Here is a 9,504-nt window from a genome sequence, read left to right on the forward strand (position 1 = left end):
TCATGAATGACGACCTAATGCAACGTTTCGTTGGCACCCCTTTTTACGCCTTTTTATAAACGTGCTGTAAATACGTCATGAATGACGTCACGTATTACCTTTATGTCGCATATATTTTATTTTAGTGATTACATGTGGTGCAAGGTGGGCACGATGATTATGGCAAATTATGCAACTCCATTTGTAACGTTGAGATAAGATGATGACCACACCGATACCTCTTTATTCATTGACGTATTTTTAAATATTTTTTTATTATAAAAGATGAATGATGTAACATTTAATCATAAATAAATATTATTTTTATTAAAAGAGTCTGTGTTCAAAACAAACTCAAATTTCAATTTTTCATGTTTATTATAAATGAATTCAGATGTGTGGAGTGCTTTCCATAAATGTCAGAATGTTTTTTATTATACTTATACCGTATATGCTATCAGGCATGGAGTGGTTTTATGATTTCTATCGGTAAAGGAAAAATAGATTTATTATAAATTTAATTTTTGTTTTTGTTTTTATTGTTATTTAAATTTATTTATTTATAAAGTGATTGATGGAAGTTTTATTATATGTTGTTTAGTAACTTTCATTTTATTAATCACTAATTTTTTGTTTTTAGTTTTATTTCTTTTTTTAGTTTTATTACTTTTTAATTTGGTTTATATTCTTTTTTCTATAGCTTTTTTTCTATATTTTCAATTCCAATTAATCATGTTGATTAAATTTTGTTATTTTTTTTATTATTATTAAATTTATGTATCTATAATATTATTTGAGGTTTTATCCTCTCATCTTTAGTAACTTCCATCACTGACTCAACTCCAATAGTGGAAGTGTGACTCTTGTGCTAGTGGAAGATATGTAGTCCATATTTCTATTTGTAATTCTCATTTTGAGTTGCTTTTTCCATATAAGAACCAAAATTATAGTTGGCATACTCTTTTTTGCTTTGCATTATTTCCTCCTATTCCATTTTATGGAGTGGAAGATATATTTTCCATATTTCTATTTGTAATCCTCATTTTGAGTTGCTTTTTCCATAGAAGAACCAAAATTGTTGTTGGCATACTCTCTTTTGCTTTGCATTATTTCCTCCTATTCCATTTGTCTTACATTAAATTCATTTCATTGTTGGACCTAACATTTTCATTTGTGAATCCTACAACTCACGACATCTTTCATTTTTGTCTTCTTGGTATTTTGCACTGAGAAGGTGATTGACTTTCGCTTTAATTTTATTAACTTTACTACTTGGTATGACAATACTTATGTACAGCTTGAGTGGGCCTAATGGTTAAGAGCATGTGTTTTCTCCTAATAGGTCACAAGTTTAAAACCGGAGGGGGGTAGAGTATGTATGTCTTCATAGACTTAGCAGTCAAATCGTTGTGGGGAGGTGGGTCCCTAGGGGGTCTCAAACGCCAATTTAGTGTTTGGTTTGGTTGTGACCTTAAAATTGGATAATAATAATAATAAACAAGTGGGGGGGATTCTTCCTTGCAAGGATGGAATTTACATTAAATATCCTTGTTATGATTTTCTATGGAGTGGGAGCTCCTCCTCTGTGATCATTGGTCTAGTCCAAAATATTATGCCAAACAATCCCGAAAGAGTCATTCCTACCTCCAAGATATATCAAAAATTCAAGAAATTGATCTTATTACAAGAAATTGAATTCAAGAATTCAAGAAATTGATCTTCTTGAATTCAAGAAGTTTTATTTTTTTCTCTCCTGTGTGTATCTATACTCGTAGGTCAAAGGATCTTCAAGAAATTGATCTTCTTAAATTCAAGAAGTTTTTTTTTTTTTTATCTCCTGTGTGTATCTATGCTTAGGCCAAAGGATTTGAAGCTCTAGTCGGGGTGGACAATTCAAGAAAGGATTTGAAAATCTCGCCGGGGTGGACACTTGGCTAGCGGCAAATCTAATGCAATACATTGAAGCTCTTCATTTCATTTTAGGGGATTCAAATTCTACTGTGCAGAGGTTGGGATATGGGATCCAAATTAATTCTACTAGTGCACAGCAACAGGAGTATTACCAAGATCCCATCTTGAAGTTCCAGATTCTGCTTCAAGTCACTACAAAACGAGAGATTGCTCAGCATTTATTGGGAGTTTATTCTTCAATTTCTCATATGTTTCAATTGGTTTGATAAAGTTGTTTTACCTTCTTTCCTAGACCCAAACACAAAATATTGGTCTCAGTTACCATGCAAGAAATTAATGTGTGAATTTTGTTAAAATGGTTTAATCTACTACAACTTATTCCTAGTTGTATTCAAAGTGAATGTGTCAAATTCAGTCAATTTAATACTAAATCAAAAAATCATAGACAAATGTAGAATATTTGGAAAATATTTGAAAAGGGTTATGATATATTTAATTTATTTTAATATTTAAAAATAAAATTGAATGATTTTTTTATTTTTTTATTTTCATGATATGAAATGTTTTAGGAATTAGGTATTTGGATTAGAAAATAAGTGTTTTGTTGTCAATCTATAATTATTAGTGATTTAATTTATATAATTGTGCTAGTTATAATTTAGTTGTTAAATTAATAGTAAAACAATTGCTATTGTGTACTATTCATAAATATTAATTAACTTGTTTTTACAATTTAATTTAAAAAATAATCATCCCAACTCCAGTTTGCTTTGCAAAAGAAAGCACCATTTAAGAGTATAACAATAAAAAATTTGTTCCATATTCCCCTGCTTGTATTGCCACAAACACAATTGCATTAAGCTCTATATCAATCATGTACAATGCCCATGAACTTTGTAGGAGACAAATGGTTGTGCAAAACAAGTTTCTTGGAATTGAAATCTCATTCAGTTGAAACTAAGTTCCTCTATATCAATTTGAAGATTTGAACGAAACACTGCCAAAGAAATAAAGATATAAAGATTCAATACAGCCAATGAGGTAGGGTGCTCACCAAAAAGCACCATTTCAGCACAATATTTTCACTTTCATTTCTATTTTTTATGAAGGCGTTAATTGATCAGCCGAGAGTCCAATTAGCTATATTTAAACCAGGTACTAGCTACTACCTACTAACTTGTTATACTTGTCGTGTATAACACATTGGATTTTTTGTTTTATTTTTTATTTGTTCGTGGTTAACCATACAAATTTGCAGCTTATCCATGATTTAACATTACAAATTGAATTTTATTATTTATTGTTAATATTTTAATTTATTTATCTTAATCTTGATTGGTTGACCTCTTATTTTGTAATGATTACATGTGTAAGTAGTAGTTTTATTTATATATAGTAACTAATTTTTAAGATCTTATGAAAGTTGTATAATGATGGCAATGGTAGTTACTATAATAGAAATTTTGTGCAATAAGAATTATGCCATATGGTGTTTCCTTCAATAACTACTTAGTTACAATAATCATGACATGATTCTTTGGAATTTGGTATAGTTGCAATTATATATATATATATAAAGAAAAAATTAAGATCAAATCATTTATAAAATTAATTTTTCCAACTTTTCACATTTAAGATTTCTTCTCATGTCCCAACATCCTAACATCATTGATAAAAACATTTGTTTTATGTGGGAAAATATGATTCATTAAAATTTTAAAACCTTACAAAAAGGGTAGTTTTATCCATCAACAAATCTTCATTGTTTTTTAATTTAATTTAGTTATATTTAAACTAAACCCATGTACTAGCAACTATGTAGCACGTGTTTTTTTTTTAAATTGATTTTTTATTTTAATTTAGTTATATTTAAACTAAACTCATGTACTAGCTACTATGTAGTACTTGTTTTAAAAAAAAAATGATAAACTTTTAAAACTAATTTGATTTACTATTAGCATTCTTGTGAATATTAGCTTTCCCAGTTTATGGATTCTTTAATTAATATGTTTGATATTTGTAATATTAAAAGTATAATTTTTTAATTTTAAATGGTTTATTTTCTAATTATTATTATATATTTATTGTTAAAATTTAAATAAAATTTAACCTAATTGTATCATTTCTTTGTAATTTATTTGATATTTTTTTTTTAGGTTATCAAAATATTGTACGTCCATGATATTTTTTAATTCGAAGAGTATATTTTGTATTTTTTTTAAGTTGTTTTATGTGATGATTAGTGTTGGCTTTAATGGTGCATAATTAGAGTAGGCTTAATAGTTAAGAACATATTTTTCCCTGTTTGAGGTCAAAGGTTCAAATTTAGACGGGGTAAAGTATACATTGCACACCTCCATAGACTTTCACAATAAAATGGTTGCTTGGAGGGGGGTCCTTTGTCACGCAAATAAGGGGGTCTCATGCACCAATTTAGTGTCTCAGTTGGTTTTGACCTTACCACTATATATCCATCTTAACCAGGGAGCTAACATGAACCTAAAGGGATCAAATATCTTCATAGAGAAACTTCTTTTAGAGTGCAAAATACAATGTGTAATTTTCAAATGTTTAAATTGCATTTTTAAATGTCATATAGAGTACAAAACTCAAATTTGTAAGTCCAAGAAATCTATGTTAGATTTTGACAAAAAAAACATATACCTAAAAAAGGACCAAATTGTAAAATAATGAGACCACTTCAAATGTTATAACTATAAAAACTTATCTTTTCCAATGGTTTTATATCATATATACATAAAGAAATAAAAATAAAATAATAATATATACATAGTTGACATTAAAATATTTTAGATAACATTTGCATCGTACACATTAAAATGGCTTTTTTGTTATTAATATATTATTAAGTATAGGTCAATAATAATTTGTATTAAAATATTTTAATGATAACTCACATTGAATATTTTATTATATACACAATTAACATATTTTCTTTTAACATTTTTTATATACAGATATATATGAAGTTGGCACCACATAAATTAGTTAACATAGATCTTCAAATAATTTATTTAAATCTTGTGTTGAAATAATTTTGAAAAGTATAAGGTTTAAACGTCTTAACCACATTTATTTTACTTCTAATTACTTTATATGAAATCATATTATGCCAGATGGACAACAAACTAAACATGCATAACATATTCATTTTTATTTTTTATTATAGCCAACATTTGTTTTCTATTTAGATAATATTTTTATTTTTATTTCAAGAGGGACACGTGTCAACTCCATGTTGAGCAAGGTGGAATTACACAACGCTCTCATATTGGACCGTAGAATGAGCCTCTCGGCTCAAAAATTAGATTATTATGTCTCCGTGTGGGACAACCGAATGGTTGTGACAATTGGACGTTATCCCCTCCACCCAGTTTCAAAAGGCAACATCTTTGGCCCATTGAGATAAGGCTCAAGGAGTAGGCCTCCCCACCCTTATCGATTCTCAGCTCTTGCTAAGTCATAAATTCCTGGTATATCTGGCTTACGATCTGTTGGATATAATCTTGGCGTTATAGTGGCAACCACTAGGTTTGATCTTTGGCCTTGCCCAAATTAATCCAACAAGTTACAGATTCACTCGTAAATAATAATATTTTTTTCCAATGAAAAAATCCAATAGTTTATTATAAGAAACAAAATTATGTTTATAGATGTCATTTAACATTTTGCTTATGTATTGCCACCACTATGGGGACTCCAAAAGTAGGGTTATATGTGTCAATTTTACAATCCATGTATTATATCGTCAAAGTATCCACAAAGGAAGCAAAAAACATCTCATGAAAACTCAAAGGTATGACAAAAAAACTTGCAATATGCGTGTGCCATAAGTCAAAATAGGGGATATCTTGAAAACAATTGTAGTAAGAAGAGAGAAAGAGATCAACCTAAGGCTAAATAGAGCTAGGAGTCATGGATACATTCTAGAGAGGAGGCTTGCAAAATTTCCTTGATCTTCTAGCAACCCTTATCCAATGCCACACCAGCTTTGGAGAGTGTGTCCAATTCTTCATTTTAATCCTTGTAAATGTGATAAAAGGAATCTATGAAAAAGAAATAGATAAATGTTTTATATTTTCGAAAAGTGGCTAGAGAGAAAAGTTGTTGAGTTGGTAAAGACACTTCATCCAAAAAATAGCCACTTGAGAATCCACAAAAAAATGTATGGAATGTAGGCTTTTCTCTTTTTCTAATAGAAGAAGGAGAAAAATACTCAAATGCTCAGTAGAATTATTTGTAAAGGGATCTAAACTAGACATGAAAGATGTGGAGTGAGAGTCAATGAGGTGTATAATCCCATCATCACTCTCAATTAAGGGGTACCTTTTGTCGCACCATCAAAGAAGGCTCAAGGTATATTTGGGGCTATCTAAGAGGATCATTTAGGAGAGAAGAATATAATTGTGCCATATAGAATCCCACATCCAAAATTACCAAACTTTGGATTATTGAGCGAGAAGGAGAGGGAGGATTATCCTTGAAAATTGCATGATTAAGAGCCAACCAAACGCCCCATGAAGCTAAGAGAGGGAGAGCTTGAAATTTATTTTCTTGGGGGGTAGAGAGTCAATCTTAAAGAGTTGATTCAATAGTATCTCCTTGCCAAAGAAAAGAGATTCCAAATTCTTTGAATTTCCTTCCAAACCTATCTTGTTAAAGGGAAAGAAAGGACAAGATGATAGTTTGTTTCTTCCATCTAGCAAGATACAAAACATTTGTTTGGATACTAAAATGATTTATTTTTATAGAATATCCCAAGTCAAGGCTTTGTTGTAAATTAACAATCATGTGAATTTTTGTTTTTATTTTTATTTTTTTTAAACAAAATAGCTTCCAAAGTTTTTTCCCCACCACAGAGCCAACCCAAGACCCAATTCTCATGCAAGTGAAGTATATCCCATTTTTTGGAGTGTACTTTCCAACGAGTTGGGGTATCCAATCAATTGGTCAACCCAATCCACCGGGAGGACAAAGGAATTTCACAGAGATCTAATGTAGGAGTCTCAAACTTGAGCAAAATGGCCAACCAAGTGTAACTCCTTGTTGTGGAGTGAATGAGTGATACCAAAGAGAAGTCATGACTCATAACTTGACTGAGTTAATATATGTCATCTCTCTTTAATGTTTGAATAAGTGAAGGAAGGGGGGATGTCAGTGTTGAAAACCAACCCAAGGTTCCTTGCCCAAAAAACCTATGATCCATCCTCGATTTTACAAATCAACCAACTGCTATTTAGGGGGATGATTCCCTTCAGTATTCTTTAACTCATTTTCCCCTTAGTTATGGATCAATGCTCTTTGAATTCCTCCTAATAGACGTGAATCTCTCTCATTGCAGTTAGAATTATGCATGTAAGTAGTGGTGATCAACTTCAAACTTAGAGTTTTGCATTAATTTCGCTTTGTTCAATCCTTAACTCCCAAAATCACTTAAGGAAAAAACCCCAATTCCTTGTGCAATCTGGAATCCAGAGACCTGGATAGATTTATTATTGCTCATAGTTCGAAGATTCGGATATCCCTACCACTTTGGATATCTTTCGACGTGGATACCTCCTTTAATTTGGATACCTCTTCTTTCTAGACATTTCTTTAAACATGGATTATCCAGTTTGTTCTAGTATTTGGGATCTAGCTTAGTGTTATAACTTATGGAGAGATTCAACCCAAATACTTTATAGTCCAGATTATCAATTGTGATCCAGAATCCAGTTGATGACTCAACATTCTAACCTTTGCTACAACCAGATACCTATGTTGGTATTGATTGACAACAATTTGTGACTGACACTTTCTCATTTCCATCAACTAACGACTCTTTTGAAAATTGAAAGATCTGACGTTGTTGAAAATTTGTGTTACAAGAAATTGGGTCTTGTCTAATCTAAAAACACCAAATTGCATTATGAATTGATTTTGAAGCTATGAACCCTGAAATTGAACCTAAGAACTGGTTACCTGCAACATTTGATTATTCATGTAACACATAAGAAAACCAATCTGGCTTGCACTCAACACAAAATGAATTCAACCACACAAAAACACACATAAATATACAGATTGATTCATATATTCAACAATAGAGGGGAAGATTACAATTTTACAGTCAACATATTGTCTTCCTCTAATTTCCTCTCATTTGTTTCTCATGCACACACTCAAAACTCCAAATCAATCAACTACATGGAAAATCTATTTACATAGAACTCGCATACAAATCAACAACCTCAATCTATTTTTCTAGATTATCTAATAATTTCTTAATCTGGATAGATCTATCCCTTCTCGTAGCAACTAAATGACACTCATCCTATCCTCTCTAACAATATAGATTCCTTCTAGATTTACAACTAGGAAAATATTACAATTTAAAAAAAAAAATTAAGGAAACCAACATCCTTTAGTAAATGGATTGACCCAAGAAGGTCAAAAAAGGTTTTGACTAGTAGATGCTCTCACATCAATGGAAAGCTTGGATTATGGATTTCCAGATGATAAAATCATTTATCAATTTTTGTTCCTAGCCTTAGATCCAGTCTACCATAGAAATGTGGGGCAAGTACTTCACTTTTGTGACCTAAGACCAAATACCATAGCCTTGTATTAATCTCCATACATTTTTTACAACCAAAGCCTTGGGAAACATAAAAGTGTTCTTCAAGCCCCAACTACCTAATAACTTCAACTTTCCCAACCTTTTCTAGGAGGCTATTACCATGGTCTTTTCTCCTCACAACCTGCCCATAAAAAAATGAAGGATACTTGATGAATTTTCCTTAAAATGCCTTTAAGAATTGAAGATATAGAGGTCAAGTAGATTGGGATGGGCTTCAAGAAATTTTTTTACCAAAACCAATTTGACAGCCTTCAAAATCAGTTTATGACATCATTGTAACACTACCTACGATCCTGTTAAAGTTATTAGGAGATGTGGAAGGTTTTACTTATGTTTTGAATCTTATTTTCAATGTCCGTCGAGGAAATACTGTCATAACAATTTCCTCTTTTAACAAACCATTCGACATGAAGCAATTAAAAAACACATTGATTCCTTGGTAGATCCTTTTTGTTAAGCTTGGTAGATCCTTCTTTTTCATTAATTATAGAGAAAATTTACACCACATAGATTTGGCTAGGTGGCCTCAACTTTCCCAATGGGAAACCAAGTCTGTTGGCCACCTATCCGCATTGTATGCCATCTAGTAGCAAAAAATCTTAAGTCTCTCTATCCAAGCTATATAAGTCTCAGATTATTGTCCATACTCTAGAGATCTACATACATATATAATTGCATAAAGAAATTTAAAATCTATCCGCATATATAAACAAAAACATCAAAAAGTAGGTCTTCTAGTCATGTTGTTCAACAGATGTTGATTCCATAAGTTTTAGATCCTTAGGGGTGCAAATAATAGTACGTCACACCTTTAAAAAGGGCCTCAACACCCCTATGCCTTGTCATGGAATTCGTACCCAACAACTCTGTCTGGACCAAGATACAAGGAAAGTGCCTCTCAATTTGGTCAAGTCGAATGTCATGTTTATGCAGTTGAAACTGCACCTTCTGGAATTCATGCTTGTAATTCGGCA

This window comes from Pinus tabuliformis, chromosome 2_1 (genome assembly GCF_031772625.1).
Source record: "Pinus tabuliformis cultivar Carrire ecotype Pingquan chromosome 2_1, CPIR1, whole genome shotgun sequence".
Lineage (NCBI taxonomy): Eukaryota > Viridiplantae > Streptophyta > Pinopsida > Pinales > Pinaceae > Pinus > Pinus tabuliformis.